Source organism: Pyxicephalus adspersus, chromosome 4, assembly GCF_032062135.1.
Source record: "Pyxicephalus adspersus chromosome 4, UCB_Pads_2.0, whole genome shotgun sequence".
NCBI classification, from domain to species: Eukaryota; Metazoa; Chordata; class Amphibia; order Anura; family Pyxicephalidae; genus Pyxicephalus; species Pyxicephalus adspersus.
In genome coordinates, this window is record NC_092861.1 from 9,293,958 (window position 1) to 9,313,083 (window position 19,126).

General features: G+C 37.2%; 1 protein-coding gene across 1 annotated transcript in view; it reads left to right on the plus strand.

Annotated features, from left to right (window-relative positions):
- Positions 1-3,083: 3,083 nt before the first annotated feature.
- Positions 3,084-19,126, plus strand: part of GATA4 (GATA binding protein 4) — a 65,120-nt gene continuing 49,077 nt past the window's right edge. The window contains exon 1 of the mRNA XM_072407354.1: positions 3,084-3,122. The gene's annotated coding sequence lies outside the window, so the exon portion shown is untranslated. The remainder of the gene's footprint in view (positions 3,123-19,126) is intronic.

The window sequence follows — 19,126 nt, forward strand, 5'->3', positions numbered from 1 at the left end:
TGAATGGGAAAGACTCGATAGTCTTGTTGACTTTCCTGTTTGAATATATCCTACTTGATTCTATCAGTCTCTCAATAGCAGGTGTATTTGTTCCAAAAATCAATAGAAGCACTTTGCAGAGTTGCTGATTGCACAATGCTTTATTTTGGTGTATTTCAGCAAAAAAGGAAGAACAGGAATCAGAGTCTGCCACAAGAAAATCCCTTTCATGTAATGGTAATCAAACTGGAACTCCTCTTTATTGATCAAAGTCTGCTAATACAGGAAGAAAGAAAAAAATCTCTCTAATGCAGCTCTAACAACTTTTTATTACCCCAAATGAAACCTTAAATTACTGTTCAGGTCCCAGAGAGCCTAACTTAAAATTGGTATATCTACGGCTCATTGTACAATGTGTAAATGTTTTAACACCATTGTCATATATGAGAATGTTGATTCCAGGTATTATAAAATAAATCAACTATTTTGCAATGATCAGACAAGAAAGAGAGTTGTTGTGTCCCAATGAAATATAAAACGTCCATTTTGCAAGAGATGTTAGTGTAAAATTGCCCCTTACCTGAGTCCATGAAGGAAATATTTTACCAATGCCCGTTGCTCAAAGAACTTTAACAAAGTCTGGAGGAATCTGATCTAAGAGAAACCCAACAACAATACCTAAAAGAGGATCAAAACTTTCTGCACTCTACCCAAAAGTAAAAAAAAAGATGAAATTACACTTCCAAGGCAATAAGACTCTATTTATAGAAAAAAGTGTTAAGCATCATGGATGAGTAATGTTAGGAAAATTAAAGAAAAATTCTGATTTCCCCATCATAAAAAAATCACATAAATGGAAACGTAATTTGGTCTTTTAAGCTGCAAAAGTTAGAAAAAATACACTTCAAAAAATGTTTTTCTTTTTTTAATATTAAGTTTGTTCAGTAGGTACTTTTTTCATTTTGTTTAAAATCCATATGAGCCAAAACACTTGTGAATGTGCTATATTTGATTCACCCAGGCATCCAAATTTATAGGTCAATTCCATTAAAGTCTAATATTGGTGAATCTTGTGTTTTAATTCTGGCCTTGTGTGTTAAATATCAAGGCTAGGTTTACATTTACTAGAAACAAAGAGCTCAGAGATTTTATTACCACTCACAACCGGACAGTAGCAGGACATTTTTTTTTTATCAGGTCAAGCTGATGTTTGCTTAACTTTTATTGTATCTGTGGGGATGGGAGGGTGCGGTGAATGTAACCTAATGTGATGAGGTTGAGGTGTGCACTGTTCTTGCACTTAGTTTCTGTTTTTCTTTTAAATGATACACTAGTGTGCTGTGAACAAAAGGCAGCCGCAAATACAGATAATGAATGCTTTGCGTTAAACATCACAAAATGTCCATATAAAGAAAAAAAAAACACAAAAATGACCCAATAAAAAAAGTTCACTATAAGCAGCAAAAAGAAAAAAACACATCAAAACACATTTAAAAGGATAAATAAATAAAAACAGCATACCTATAATATACAACCTCCTAATATAATATATAAGTTTATTTTCCAGAAAGGCTTGCAGAAAAAAAATTGCCATGAATACAGGATAGGAAAAAACAAACAAAATAATAAAAATATGCAGCAAAGGGGTTTATGACCAAGGAGGTAGAACTGATTTCTATCTACAGTCTGTCAGCTTTACCTAATATAGCTTCCAGTTTACTGGCACTATGACTACTCTAGGCAACCCTTTTATTGTGGGGTGCTGGTTTATCCAAAAGCCTCCTTATTGCCTTTTCTAAGTCTGTTGCCCACATTTCACATAATGAAGTACATAATGGTTTAAAAAACTATGTTTGGCTAATTTATTTATCCGTTAAATGGACTGAGAATCTTCAGTGGGAATTCTTCTGTGGGATTCACATTATTATTATTATTATTATTAATAATAATATTAATATTAGATATAGCGCCAACATATTATGCAGCACTGTACATTGAATAGGGGTTGAAAATTACAGATACTGACAGCGACACAGGAGGAAGAGAAGACCCTGCCCAGAAGAGCTTACAATCAAAGAGATCACGCCACGCCTTAGGCTATGTACACACGTGCAATAATTTTCGTTGGACTGGATCATTCACAATCCCTTCCAAGAACAAAAGACTGCACAATGCATGAAGAAGCGCTGGACATACAGAACCGTTCTGCTCTATAGAGTGCGGAGAACGATGGAGCGGCACCCCACTGTGCTCTCTTCCCTTCACTTTCATTATGATGGTTCATTGTCCGTAAATCCGCCAGGATGGTCGTCGGGAACGATGAACGATGAGGGCTGTACACTCTCCAAATTTTCGTCCAATATCAGCCCTGAGGCTATTATCGGACGAGAATCACCTGATGTGTGTACATAACCTTAGATTGTAAGCTCTTTTGGGCAGCGTCCTCTACTCTGTGTCATTTTTTGTATTCGTCATTTTCAACCCCTATTTGTTGTACAGAGCTGTATAATATGTTGGCGCTTTATAAATACAGTTTATTATTAATAATAATTATATTAATACAGCAGTCTTTAACCTCATCCCTAAAACTAAACAAAAAAGCATTCATTTCATCTTGCTCATTAATTCCAAGGACTTTTGCCAAAATGGTAAACTTTTAAAAAAAACTTTTCGTGAAGTTCCAGAAAAATGAAAACTTTCTATTTCACTCATTCCCCATTAATCACAGAGGAAACTGAAATTGTTCATGAGTGACAATCAATCCATTTCTAAGTTTACCTTTAGTAAAGTGTCTTATCTAAGTATTATGACTGTATCTGTGCAGCAAATATATTTGCGGGAAACATTTTATAGGCACGGTTACAATTTAGGTAAATTTATTTTCTTCCACAAAACCCTCCGGAATGTCACAAATGATCCCCTTGTATCACTGAGAAAAGACTATAGTAGTGAATTAGGAGTTTGGATAAGACAGAGGAGTTTTGTGAAAGCCCCTAGAAGCTCTGAGGTTAATAAACCACTTTCTTATCTATTTTAATGTTATCAAATTCCAAAGGAAAGAGCCCAGGACTGAGAGTCTGCTTTCTCAGCTTCCATGTGTTTCAGCTCAGGAGCGAGGACCCTCTGAGCACTGACAAATAAAGGTAACTTTCTATTTTACATTTCTGAATAAGAACACAATTTCAGCCAACGCAGCCCATGATGGGTGCTCAGTATTAAGATGGCTAAATTGTAGGGCTAAAACAATTTTATTCTAGGAAGAAGTTCAAGGAGAAAAAAATGTTTTAAATTAAAAGGAAGCTGCATTTCGGCATAAACATTTGTTTTTTTCCTTAAAAAAACTGTTTTATAAACTGAATTTTTAAAATAATAAAATGATAAGCATCGTCCTTTAAAAGTATATATTTATGTATGATGACTTTTGAATATGTATTTACAAAACAATTTTCTAGAATGGGTATTTTATTGCTTTATCATTTTAAGTTCTTTTTTCTGTCAATTTAATCATTACCAAAGCAGCTTAAAATAAAACAGTTATTGTGTTATTATAGGTGATATTATTTGTTTTTACCTGCACTGTACAAAAATTTTTGTAGTAATAATACATAAACACCAATATTTTTTTTTTTGTTATTGTGTCAATAATGTGTAATGGTGGGAGCATATTTTTTGTGTATATCCAAATAATATATTATATATTTATATATAATCTATTTTTTATATATATATCAAACCTTGTTTTTATCTTGAGAAAAGGAAATATCTATAACTATTCATATATATATATAGTTTATATATATATATATATATATATATATATATATATATATATATATATATAAATTTATACAAATAATATTTAAAAAAATTTAGATTACATTTTTCACAGCAGAAAAAAAATTCTGCCTTAAACATCCTAGTGCAATCGTAAGAATTTTTTTTCCCATTAACTAAACGATTAAGTTATCTATTTAATGAACATTCCATTAACTTCTAATCTTTGTAATAACATAACTTTTTTGTACATGGTTTTCTGTTCCCATCAAAAGTTATTTAAACCTTATGAGTGAATATTAGCTTAAAATGTCAAAGGTTTTAAAAGTCTTCTAGAAGTATTATAAGATTTACAAGCATTCTCAACAATTAATGTAAATTAAAATTAAGAAACAAAATAATAAAAAAAAAAAGTAAAATAAAACATAAATGTAACTGTCAGCATATTTATAGATAAAATGAAAAGTATAAAGTTACTCTTGTAAAAAGTTACTCTTGTAAAAACAAGTATTCTTGTTTTTCTAAAAAGAACGTTTTTTTAAATCAAGACAATTAAATGTGGAATTTATGATTTATCTCATGGATAGGTGGGAAATGATATCATTATATTTTCAACATTTGTTCTTAATGATTAATATATTTATACATGTTTATTTTGTGTAAATTATATTTTTTCATACTTTAAAAACATTTTTTATTTTACTTATATACAATATATGCATTATAATTATTAACAATATAATTGTATTCATTTATTAATTTTTGTTATTATTATTTTACATGTTAATTTAATATTTTATATATATGTATATATGTGTGTGTCTTCTTGTATGTGTGTTTTTGTTTGGTAGAAGGAGGTTCTTTTCAATGTGTCTATATTTGTGATATAGTATTTTTCTTGTACAACCAGTGCCATGTTTCGCTTTATAAGTGTTTCATTTTTAAAAAAATATTTTTTCTTGGGGTGATGTTATATACCAAACACAAGAAAAGAGTTCTTTCAGAAAGTGTGTAAGTGTCATAACAGTCCAAGTTACTACATGTGCATTATTTTTAAAAGCTCGAACCAATTTTTGATGGTAAAACTTTTAAAAGCCTGTAAAATAAATTTACAAAAAATTAATTTGAGTCTCTTATGAAACCAGTTCGCTGTGTGAAAGGCCAGTCGGAGATGAAGCAAAAATCTTAAATCTCCCTTTCATTTACGCTGATGTTGCAGAGTAATCTGGAGATTTGTATAAGAACAGAAAGCAGTTTAGCTGAGCTCTGTGTCTGGGCAGTGGAAATATGTTTTTAAATTAGGAAAAGTAAAATTGTAATAAAATGGCCGTTTTGAATGGACTAACTTTAAACTGATTGGTTGATTAATGTGAAACTTTTCTTACATTAGGAAATACAGCTTCTAAAAACCATTTGTCATGATTTATTGATTTATATTTCATGGCTGTAGTGCTATAGCATGCAAAGCAAATACCTCTCAGAATCCCAAGAATATAGAAAAAAACTAATACAATAGCAAACTTCAGGAGAACCGACGCATCTTTCAGTAAATATTTGTTGAAACATTTGTGAGTGCTATACAACTAACGTAGTAATAAAAATGTGGCCAATAATAAAAATATTATTAAAAAAAATCTTTAAGCAAAAAATGTTTCCTGCAAAAACTGCATAACAAAATAATCAGTATACAAGTAGTTATATGTAAATCTTTCCAGTACAGCTTGGCCATGACCCTACTGATTTCAGCCTCTCTATTGGCCCTTTATTGTGTCAGCCAGCCAATAAAGAAGCTGGGGGAATGGGGTGTTGGGGCTGAGCTATTTTATATTTTTTATATAACTTTAGCTGACTATATTCCTGGATCACCTCTTCATTTTGACACATAATTTTATTTGAAGTATAATATATTGTAGATGTGCAGCTTAAATTGCCCAGGTTTATGTTAGATGTACTTGATATATATATACAATTAGTATTATATATATATATATATATATATATATATATATATATAAAGTTAACAGAACATCATTCTCCAGCTTATTTACAATTTAGCTAAGAAACTGATCCGAGTATTAACAAGATAACGCTATATAGACTGCAGAGTGCGGCGGCGTGCACGCATTCAATTTTTTATCATTGGAAACAATCTTTCATAATCGTCTCCAGTGACAAAAACTGAAAAATGAACAAATGAGCAGTGTACATACAGCGCCAATCTGTTCCATGGAGAAGGGTGGGAGAGATGGAGCTGCTCTTTCCTCCCTTCACTTGTATTGCGGTTGTGCATTGTCTGTCGTTTATTATTATTATTGTTAATATTACACAGTATTTATATAGCGACGACATATTACGCAGCGCTTTACAATATCAATAGTCATTTCACTAACTGTCCCTCAAAGGGGCTCACAATGTCCCTACCTCAGTCACAATACAGTCTAATGTCAATTTTTTTTGGGGGGAAGCCAATTAATTTAACTGCATGTTTTTGGAATGTGGGAGTACCCTGAGGAAACCCACACACACACACTGAGAGACCCTACAAATTGTATGCAGATAATGTCCTGGCTTAAATTTTAACCTAGGACTTAGCTCTGCAAAGCCCAGAGTGCTAACCTCTATGGATCCATCATGTATACGTGTCAAATTCTCGCCTGAGACGGGCCCGACCGTTTATATCAGGTGAAAATCATATGACGTGTGTACATAGCCTAGGTTACTCAAATGGGTAACTTGCTGCTCTCTTTCCTTGCAGACATAAGGTTTGCTGGATTGTTCAAGTTCTCCCATAATAGTCTATCTTCTCCAGTCTTGGAGAGCGTTAATACCATGTAGACCTTCTAAGGTCCCCAATCAATAAGGAAATGTGATAATCATTTTCTTGGGAGTAAGTGTTAGCTGTATTTTTATTAGTATTGAACACGAACAGCAAGATATGTCAAATGTCCCCCGCCACCTCCATTAGGAGAATGATGGCTCAGATATCATAATAGACTTTACTATACGCAGTCCTGGGCTGATGGTGAATAACTACAATATGCACAATATAACCATATTATGTTGAATGTTGTGTTATCTGAATGTTGTGTTATAAATCCGCAATATCTAAAAAAAAAATTCTTGTGTTCAGTATGCTAAAACCACCATATGTGTACTTTGTAACACCATCAATAAGAGTAACAACTGTGTAATACAATGCATACGTGTTAAATTCTGAGAGTTTATATGCAGTTTAGAAGTACAATAGTTTGTTATGTTCCCAGTGTGCTGGTGTTGTGTAGACAGTGGTAATCCCTACATCTCTGAAAACCTCATTGACATCTTACATGTGTATATATAGGGAGTAAGCGTCCACAATCCCTGAGTGTTTGAGCCATGACAGTGAGATCTAGTTTGTTCTGTAAGCCAAGGACGGGACATGCAAATTACGTACAAAGTCAACAGTACGCACAGGCCATGGTAGCCAGAAGAGCCGGATCCAGGACATACTCAAAGGTTGGCAATATTAAACTTGTACAGGAACCATAGAATTGGGTCAATGAAATTTACAGAACCAGACCAGCCAAATCCAAAAGTGAACACAAAGATGGCAGCACATGTGTGGGCTTTCTAAGTTGTTGTATAATTGAATAGGAAGCCAGTGTCATACACGGATATTTCATCTTGGCAAATGGTTTGGTGAATAAACACCACTCTAGGTGATCCAGTCTGGATTTCCTTTGAAGCCTCTCTCTAGGCATGCTTGACTCATTTTGTTGTAATTGACCCTTAATCACCCCGGCAATATTTTCTAAGCTTTATATGGGTGCATATATTGGCATAATCATCAAATGACCACAGTGACCATGCCAATCATTCAGTATCCAGTAGATGCTCATCAAAGGTAGATCAACTTAAGTGACTATTTTTGAGCCACATATAGAATCATAATAAAAAAAAGCTGGTGAAAAATCTCTAGGGTTATTTCACTTTATTTCTATTGAAAATTCTCCAAACTGGAGCACAAAATGAGGAAAGCTTAGAGTTAATATTGCCCCGTAAAACAAACAAGGCTTTATCTTCCATTCCCCAAAAAAGAGATTTTTGAGACCATGCAGATTTACTAATAAATTTTCCTCCAGAACCATTTGGTTCCCATGCACACTATGTTATAAGCATTGACTTGTATAGCGTCATTCCCCATCCGTTGTACATGGATCCATCAGGATGGATCCATGAACGATGTTGGGCAACCATTGTACACGTCAGATTCTCTCCCAAATGGGCACAACTGTTCTTATTGGGTGAGAATCATCTGAGGTGTGTACCTCAGGGATTTAATTAACTGAGCAGCCAGGTTCAACAAATCAATGCCCAAATAAAAACTAGAACTAGATCCGTTACTTGAGTTTAAAAATAAGTAGTTAAGAAACCTATTGAGGCAGAGGTTGCTGGGGGTTCCTTAAGCAATGAGCAGTTTGAACCTCTTAAGTCAGTTTAGGTAACACCAATGATCTTTTTGGCTATCTCTGGTGACATTCTTCTTGCTGACCACTACACTAATATACTTTGAGTTGTGAATTTAAAATTTATAGCAGCTGTGGATATAGTAATTATATTAGGGGTTCCCTGAAGACTTCAAACGTTGTTTTAAGGATTCGGCCATGTTAAAAAGGTCAGGAAACCCAGATTTAAAGGGACTCAACATAAGGCCAAAGAGTCCAGCCTCATCCCACATTTTACCCATTCTCCTCCCTATGGAAGCTCCACATTGGATGATGACACAATGATTTATATTGTCACCCCTTATGCATCGTATTCCCCGACATGTTCCCCTTTTCCCAGCAACACCAAGCATTTTATAGCGGTTCTGCTGGAGCATTGGAACATACAGGGTGAATATAAGGGGTCCAAGGTTAGGAGACTCTTGTCACTTTGGCCATTCAAAGCATAAAAACAAATTCTCTTTAAAAAAAACAATTTTGATTTATCAGAGTTTCAAAAATATCTGTCAAAAAGAATACTGTATTTTCTCTACAATCTTGTCAGGCTTACAAACAGTATTAGTGTGTCTGGGAGCAACAATCCTTAAAATACACAGAACGGAGGAGCAAGGCGATCGGATCTATCTGTGAGCTCTTAACGATGCTGTTTGCTCTGTGAAATCATTTATAATGGTTTTATGTGTAAATAAAACAGTCAGAACTTGGGTGGATTTAGGGCAATTACCATCTCAATGTTTTATTTGTACTTAAAGTGTCTTAACTGGATTATTGCAGAATTAACATGCAATAATTCAACCCTTAAGCAGCAAATCCCCTAACCTTTGATTCACCTAAACAGAGAGTGAGAGAGGGAGAGTTGTTCATCATGGGCTCCAGAACAGCTTACAGACACAGAAAATAATTCAGCCTTGATGCCAAATCGGGCTGTATACATAAAGCCCGCCATGTACGTCAGTTCAGCATGGTTTAAATTCTCATAAAATATACAACCATAGAGATTGTATGAACCTCCTCCCACAATCCAGATACATACAAGTAAGTGGAACAGTAAACCTTTAATCATTGGAAAAGCAGTACGATAACTGCCCAGGTTTGCCTGATAAAGGCTTGTAAGGTAAATGAAGTCATCAGCCTACTGCAGGCAGAAGAAAGCATATTCCCAGTCTCCTCTCCCCCTTGATCACTCATTGGGACTGTTGAAACCTTGTAACTTTTTGACAGTTTAGGAGCAGACGAGGGCTGATTTCTATGACGCTACATGAGTCCACAGAGCCAAGAACATATAGATAATGCACAAAGGCCTGACTTTACATTATTATGTCTTCTACCTAACCTTGGCTCCAGCAGCCTTCATCATTTCGCACTTTCAGGAGTCTGTGCACCTAACAAATTTTATTGCTTGGTACTTTAACTCCTACATCCTTACTGGGTTCTTTAGTGACTTTGGGATTAAAGGAGAAGAACCATGGTATGTTTGGAAGTAGCTTTCAGACATTCTATCTAAAAAGTGCTGAATGCTGAAGACATTTATGAAACACCACCGACCCCAACAGATAAAAAGTAGGAGACATGGGCAGCCATTGAGTATTTTCTATTGCTGGAGAGTACCATGATTTATTTCTTCGTGGAAACAGTCCCCAGCCTGCAAATTGCTATAGTATTAGACCATTACTATGTAAACATTTTTTATTACCATCATTTTTTATTCACCTGTAATGTGCCCCAAAGCTTGCTATAAGATGTAATGACTCCAAAAGGAGTCAATTATCTAGCACAGACCTCTTCTTCCTTGCATTTTGTAGCTCTTTCCTTTTCTGGGAATGTCTAAACATTGGCTATGCTGGACAAGCTAATTCACTCCCATACCTTCATATATAAGCTATATTGTAGCTTTCAGGGGGTGGATAGAAGGAGAATATCATAGAGTGTCTCTTGAATGACAGCTCTGGGTCTACTGGGCAGGGATAGTTTTCGACAAAACAAGCTCTGGGCAAATTGAAAGTAGGGGTCCTGAATGCCCAAATAACTATAAAGTGGGATCTCCAAATGTAAAGTCAGTTGGTGCTATGGTCAATTGTCCAGTTTGCCTTCTTCTATCACCAGTCCTGTTCCTGGGGCTGCTAACATCATTTCCAAGATGGCGGCAACCAGCAACTGTCTCAAGGCTTTTGGACATCTATACATTTCCAGGTAATTACCAGGCATCAAATATGTTAACCACACATATAATTTTATAGGAATATTATAGTTTATATATTTAGTGTGACCTAAAGGGTCACTTAAGTTGCCAAAACGTTATCTGGATAGTTAAGATCAGGTAGGTATAGATACTTTCATTATTGGCATGATTGGATGGAGTATCTAAGATGACCTTGGGAGAAGAAAAAATCTAAGTAGTGCTGAAACAACCAGGATATCTTTGCCTAGTTCAAGTTTATTGTCAAGCAATTATCCGGCCGTATCTGCTTACCTAAGCTGTGATAACGGCCTACTACTATAGGGCAAAAAGCATGATTAGCAATGTGCATTTGCTTTGGTCACCGAGAGGCACGTATCATACAAGTCGTGGCACAAAGTAGGACTAGATGACAGTTTAAAATATATGTCAAGGCATTACCTATATTTATCCCAAAACTTCCCTCGCCCCCTCTAGACCTTGTCCCAGACTTGTAACCTTGCAGAGGAATCTAATGGATGGCCAGTTCCTATTGATGTAAGCATGTCTCTTGCACTTCGGCTTCTTTTCCCTACATAAAGAGGAAATGCTCTTGGGAGCCCAGGCAGAAGCATTGTATTGCTGGGAAATAAATGGAGCCATGCATGGGAAAGGGTACAAAGATAGATGGAGGATAAGCAAAGTTCTGTAGTCCAGCAAGACTACAGGACTGAACGGTGTCACCTGGATGAGGAAGTTAAGAGTTTCCTGTATAACTGGCAGATCAAAGGTATTTTCTACTGTATTATAGAAATAATATTTAATGGTGGCATATACTTTAAAGTATCCACAGTGTCAGACAGACTCCCCTATTCTTCTCTCGGTTGGTGTTATATGGATCTGCAGCACATTATAGGAACAATCCTGAAATGGGTGACTGGTGTGGGTGCTGGAGACAATAGAAGGAGTTGCATAAGGATTAAATATACACACTGACATGAACCTCACCCAGCTATATTTACCAAATGAACTATTTTAGATACCTTATTGTATATCTATTAGCTTAGGGTGTCTTGTATAAAGGGCAGCTATACACAGCAAAGTCTTATTCCAAACTTTTTCACCCAATTTTTCATCCCTACTGGCACCTTTAAATGCACTCTGAATCTATTAATGTCCTCTGTGACTGGCTGGAGTTTTGGCAGAGTAGAGGGACCTGGAATCTGATAAGATTCTGCTCCCAGTCTGTAGGAACTGTAAACCTCCAGGCGTCAGTCTGCAGCTTGCTATCCAGCCCAAAGTGTCACCCTGATGAAAAGAAACAGACTAATGAGTTTTTAATTACTGGAAAACGCCTAAAAGTCACCAGGCACTTCCAGGAGGCACCTGCATGTTCACAGCAAGAGGGCTTGGCCATCGGAGTAGAGAACATTGGGACTGAAATGCAGTTCAATCTGCTTGGGAACTTCAATTCCCAGCCTGACTTGAACACCCCACCATTAATGCTGCAAAGAAGCTGCCTGGCTTTCCAATAGCCATTGAACGGCAAGGTCCAGCATGGCTTTGATAACATTACCAATTCTCCCATAAAAGGTCTCCAACTTTCACTCTGCAAACTGTTTTGAATGTAATGGTTTTGGAAACATTAATGTATTTAATAAATCTGCACCTTCCCTTAAAGGATTTTTTAGAGGGGGTACCAACTGGGTAATTGCCAAGGACCTCAATTGAAAGAATGCTATGGATTTGGGGAACTGGAATTCTGTGCATTTAAGGACTCTTGATTCTTGATTCTTGATTCTGTTGCCTTATATACAACTTCTCACCTTCTTACATAAAAGCTCAGACTTGGTCAGAGGTTACAAAGTACTATTGGTTCTTCCAAAGCCCTTTCAAGATGGCACCAGGGACTGGTGATGGCAAATCCCTATTAGAGGCATTCACGGCTTCCCAGACATCAAGTTTTTATGGTGGGAGGAAAGGAAAGAACACATCATGTATATAAAATATTTCTGATTGGTTGATGTGGGTGCTTAGTAATTTCTCCCCACACTATCAATTAAATGTTTCTAAAAGGAAGCTCGGCAGAGCAGTTTTTTTTTCTACTGTATTTTAGGAAGACGTTTTTCAGATGAATGACATCTGGGTTATGTTACATTGTTGTGGTTGCACTGAAAACAATGTTATTCCTCATATCTGGCTTGGTGTTTATTTTTCCTGTGGAGAGGAATATCACCATTCGTATACAAGTTTGTGGCACCGGTGGAGAGATAGAATAGATTACATGTTGTATACACAGAGAGTGGGAATGGAGAATGATTGACAGGCACAAGTACGCAAAAGAAGAAAACGAACATCATTTACTGTTTTTCTTTCTTAATCTACAATATAAAAAAGAAACATAATAAAGCAAATAAGGGGCTGTACAAAAACAGATCTAGGATAGGGGAAAGAAGCTTTTGTAATCTTCAGAAGCCTACTGCACATTTACAAACCAGCGAGTCATCCAAGTATTACCCATTTTCTGAACTCCCAATGCATTTCCACCAAATGTCTTGATGTTTGCAAAAAAATGTAAAAAATTTTGTTTGCCCAGAATCTTCTCAAATAAAAAAAATTCTAGCTGTGTTAGGCTGCATAAACATGTTCAATATTTTATCGTTGAAATAAATCTTTCACAATCCTCTCCAACGATAAAAGACTGAACAAGCGTTGTATATACAGCGCCTTTCTGCTCTATGGAGAGGGGAGAACGATGGAGCGGCAGCTCGCTGCGCTCTCTCTCCTTCACTAGTATTAGGATCATTTGACATTCATCGTTCATGGATCCGCCTGGACGGACAAGAATCATCTGACGTGTGTACATAACAAAAAAGCTCTGAATGTCTTCCATGTTGAATGATGCCCTGCAGCACTGGGGTGTCATGGACCTTCCCACTTGGTGTATCATCAAGATACTTTGGTTTCCAAAATGAATGTTGTAATTCCATAGTGTCCTCCTCCACCACCGCTTTCATATATAATTTTTCAAAATATATATTCATTTATTTCATACATTTCAAAATATATATTCGTATAAATCCACTTGGGGAAGAGAACCCATGACATCCATTGTCAAGTCTGACGAGGACGTTGGGGAGTTCCAAGGGTGGTGGTGGGCCAGAAGAAGGGAGAAATGCAAAATAATCCCAATTTACTAAAAAAAGATGGGATTTCTCGTATTATAAAGATTCCCTTTTTACCTACGATAGTTAATTGTTTTGTTGCAATTATTGCTATTGTTGGCTGTGATGCTGCTGTTATAATGGTTGATACAATATTTTTCTTACTATCATAGTTAGTATTTTAAGCTTAAAAACAAATTTCCTGGTCTTGTTTCACCAAGCTTGAAAACTGAGTCAGGTTGTTTATTGTGGAAGTGTGTTCAGGATGGATAATGAACCTTATTCCTCTATTCTAGGGATGTGCAGTCATAAATAGACCTATTATCCTTCGTATCTCCCCTAAGCGCTCACTCAGATAGATGGTAATTTCATGGGGGAATATGTAGTGCTTATGTAAACACAGCTCACTTCTCTATTTCATTAAAAGTAAAATCAATAGTCTAATAGAGTGTGCACTTTGCACTGCCTGCTGGGTGATGATCAATAGGGGCCAAGGTTAATGTGCCAATTGAGGAACTCGTACCTCCCACTGCTGGGCTCTGCTCACAGTCTGGCTGTAAAAAGTTGAGACAATTTATGTAACTTAACTTATTACTGTTTATATCCTGTATCATGTTGACACATGCAAGGCCCATCCATTGGTCTCTTGGCTCTACAGTATAAGACAGGCTTGGGCGGTGTTGTTGTGTAGCGGCCAGGGAACAAGCGAAGACTCGGTTGACTTTCAGCCTTGGAGGTCCAGTAGGAGTGAGCTGTTGAATCTTAACTATGTGAGATACAGTGAGGTCAGAAGCGGCCAGCCTGTTGAACCTGGCACTGGCAAACCCCAGGAGGAACAATTGCAGAATAAGCATTAGGAGCTGCTAAATACGAGCAGGCACTTTTTTATTGGCCTCAGCTAGACTTGGTAACCAGAAAAAAGCACAGAGCAACTAATTCAAGAAAAGTGTTGGCTTAGGATAGGTGAGAACATTTTTTCACCTGAAAATCCATAGAGGGAATAAAAGAGAAATTTCCCTTCATCGAGTGACACATGCCTACAATGCTGGACGATAAATATGGCTCTGCCATTGCCCCATTACATCCACTCCCTGCATATTATTTATATTAAAGAAGTTCGCCTCATACTTTTCCTGAGCCATTTTGATCAATTTGCTTATTTACATTTCAAATCAGCCATAAAAGGTCAGACATGGTGGCCAACCATGGGTAGATTTTGCTGGAGGCTTGCACTTCTGCTCACCATGGCCAATTAATATGGCAATCAAATGTGATACTGGAATCAGAACCAATACGCAATCACCTCCTATTGTCCTAAACTGTGACAAGGTTTGATCTGTAGGCTGCCATGTTTAGCCAAACATTTCATCGCTTCTCATTACGCCGTATTATTAACCAAGCCTGTACATGGTAACAAGGAATGTCCTTGCTTCTCCTACATCTGAGCAGCTGTGAAGCCTCCCACCATAATGTGCCAAATATTTGCATGATTCATTTCACTGCTGCTCTTTGAAGTCAAATGCAGAAATGTAAAACTGTCAGCAATATACCCCACAACACACAACCTCCCCTTACCCAGTGTGAGAATTCAGGGAAGTGAAGCGTTTGGGTTACCCAGAAATTTGTCACTGTATTTGCAGAACTATATCTGAATAAATGACGCTATTCATTCACAGCAGTTCTTAATAAACACCAGCCATTCATCATTGTAAATATTAGCAGAGGTATAAGCATGGAAGGCATTGTAAGAGGCAAGAGAACCTGTACTGATGAAGCTTTATCTAAAATGGTAAGCATAGGGAAAAGGATTAGTCACCGGCATTGCCCTCGTTCTCCTTGTAGCTGATCCCGTGCCCATTATTGACATACCGTCTCTGTGTGAAGGCAACCATCTGGGTAGAGGAAGAGCTCTTCCTCTTTTCAGACTGCCTTGCAGATAACTGGACATCTCATGCAAAAACATAAATATTCCAGTTTAATACTTTAGGGGATTAAACATTTTTTTTAGAGGCTATAAGATCACTATTGTAAAGAAAAGCAAAGGGAGTTGGGAACGGCCAACTGTAGCAAATTCAAAAACAAATAAATAAAAAAGCAACGTTCAATGGGAGGAGGATTCATGTGGTTTTGAGGGCAATATTACAAATACACACATTACTTAAATAACATATTTAGGGAAGATTCCTAAAGCTATATGGAGTGATGCCCTTACTTGGGCCCAATGTTGAGGGACGGGGCCTCCTTTCCAACATCTAGTCTCCCAGAAAAGAAGTGGGAGTTTGTTGAAAATAATTATGGGAAGTTGGTGTCAGAAGTTCCAAAAAATGCAAGGGATTATGGTGCTGGATTCCATACCCCATGTGAAATCAGTGCCTTGATAAGGAAGTTTTTTACTGGGTGGTAGGTACACTTAGTGAGCCAATATGTAATTTCCTTATGGCCACTCATATGGCTACTATTTCTTCTTCTGTGGTTTGTTGTATCACCAATCTTGATTATGGCATTCAACCTAAACAGACGGCAAGTCTTGTGCATGGCAAGCACAGGCTTTATGTGCCAATAATTAAGAAGTGAATAGGAAGGTCAAGATGGCCAACCTTTGGCTTGGAGGGTAAACATAACCACCAAGGTATTTCATGGTAAAGAATCATTTCTGCAAGTTAATATTGGATTGGATTATCCAAAGTGTGTAATGGTGCCTCATTGAATGGTGGACATGGTGAATTATGGCATATTGTACACACATTTTTCATATTGTTCATCATAAGCCTTCTTAGTGGCTTTTGGTTACATGACATCTCAGAGCTTCAAAAAGGTTGATTCTGGAAGACCTTCCTCCACCAAATGCTGTTATCACAGGTTTGAAAGGGGAGCAGGTAGTTAGGTAATAGTAGAGCATGCGTGACTGCGAGTCATGCTTTGATGTATGTGAAGGTGGTAAAATTATCCAAGGGCCACCAACCCAAAATATCTTAGTAATGACCTGGAGGTCAACTGCCAACCTAAACCCAGCCAGTCCTCTCCTGTGTATTACTTCTGTAAATTCCAATTCGCATTTTTGCTGCACTGATGCTCAGTCTGGAATTGGTTGTTCTTCAAAGCATAATCTCTAATAAAAATGTGTCCGCAGTGCTATAAGTAAAGTGTTGCCTTGTCTGGAAATCCAGCCAGGCCTATTTTCCCGAATATAGCTGGATACTCATAGTGGTTTGGAATGCAAATCTGAGGCCAGCACATCTGATAGAATTATCATTATCCTGACACAACTTCCTACAGTGAGATGCAAAGTAAAACAATGTTACTGTCTGAGATCAACCTGTACCAAGAATCCCAGCATTGCTGCTTGGGTGAGATTGTCTTTCCAAGCTGCTAGTGACGTCAGGCCTTGTGCTCTAATGTGGGAAAATCTGTTTGATATTCAATATATTACGGGTGAGTTTTTATTGCGCTAAATAACTGATATCACAGCTAGAGGATCTGTATTTAATTTTCCTTTTCACCAAGCTTTTTCTCTCTTTCATTTCTTTCCCACCACTGTTTGTATTGCTCATTTCCCAGCGCTACTTTCGAATAATCCCGAAGTTGCTCCTCTTTGCTCAGTGGCCTAAAATTTGAGACTCTAATACAAGATCTGTTCTAGGGCCCTTCTGTTCTAATACCCAATTAAAAATCCTTCGGCTCTTAAACATATCACCCCACCACATAGATAACCACCAACTAATATGCCCACCCCATTACTAGATGGACCTAGGATCCTAAATTATCATAGCTTCCCATCCAAGCCCACCCCTTCAACCTTCTCTCACCTCCAGGGGAAGTGTCTTCTGCTCTACACCGATCTTTCCCCCAACACCTATTACTCTCTTCATCTAGCATATGGTGTTCCCACTCAAGGAAGAACGGATAGAATGGCTGTAACATTTTAAACATTTGGGGGCTGATTAGCAACCAGCATTGAATTCATAAATCAATTGCTTGGGATTATGTAACATACAGCACAGTTCTGAGAGTTTATTGGTTTTAATTACATAGCAAATTGCCTATTGCAGGCCAATGGAAGGTGTTTAAGTATTACATTTGGAACTGAATTTTACAAATCCGGAAACCTCATCGTAAAGCTATGTTGGGCTGTAGCTTTGCCCCTATCCACACAGCTAGGACCTATCATTCCTTTTAGCTTTCCATTGAGAAATTGTGGTCAGACAATTTGCTCACTGCCTACTTTGGCTACAAGCCTTGTAGACACATGGTTCCCGCCATAATACAAAAATATTGGGAATATCGTGTATTGTTCTTCAAATATTTGGTGTCACATGGTCACATCTGATTGACCCTCCCATGTGCTATATTCAGAGATGAGAGGAAATAGTTGTAGCACAGTGTGCAACCACATTTGTCCCATGAAACAGATATTCTGCCTACTACCTTTCTTCTATACACTCTATGTATTCCCTTATCAACCCAAATATTAGATTTGTCTTGGTTCAGTTTTGGGTTTGGATGGTCTTTAACCCTGTGATCCTATTGATCACTGCTACTCTTTTTTACTACAATTTATTTTTCTGCAATAATATAAAGATTTGTTGCAAAGCATTGCGTAATATAACAATTCTGGTAATCAATACATTGTCATAGAGGTTTGTTCAAGTGACCAAAAAGAGGGCTTAGTCTTTCAAATGAGGGACAAATGGGAGCCTTGACTTTATGGTTCTTCCCATACTCCATCCTCAGCTCCCTTCACTGTCATCTTCATTCACATTTTCGATCCCACCCCTCCTTCTATCCATTTCCAAGCAGCCATTTCTCCTTTTCTCCCTTCCGGCCTTTAGTCAATCAGTGCAGTACTCCTCCTTAGAATAAACACCCAGCCAGACCTTGTATATTGCGATATAAGAGACCCCGAGAAGGGCCACTTAGCTCAGACTAAACATTTCTCTGCTCTTCTCTCTTCTTTGGCAGCTCTGAAGATGCAGCAATTTATTGTCCGCTTCATGAAATGGAAACCATAAGTTTCCTATCAAGCATTTTCCTGCATGGCGGCCCTCAGACGTATCCCTATGGTCCCGAACACCAACGCGGCCCGTGGGTATAATACAACATGTTGTGTTAAGCAAATTGCATTTTGACTTTTAATATGAGTCAGTGTGTGTCACATCTGCCTTGTGTCTCACCGAGTGTATGGCTGTTCAGTGTCAGCGCTTGTCACTTGTCACAACTCTGGAATGCAAGCGCTCTCCCAAACTCGCCTGTCCTTGGAAGAGGTAAAAGTATCCTTCACCTCCGAGACTGCACAGATAACCCCTTCCACGCTGACCTGCTCATTACCGGCAAACTAGAATTATTCCGGGGTCTGTGTAATAATTTTTACAGGTTTATAAAATTAAATTTTTTATATATTCTGAAAGATATACATAACTTATAAAATGCATATACAGAAGAAGATTTATTTATCAAAGAATGTGTATATCTGTTCATCTATTTCCAAGATTTACACCACCCTGATAGACAGCACAGCCAACCTACTGACCTGACTTTTTTATTATTACAATGAAGAGGTAAAGCTAGGTCAT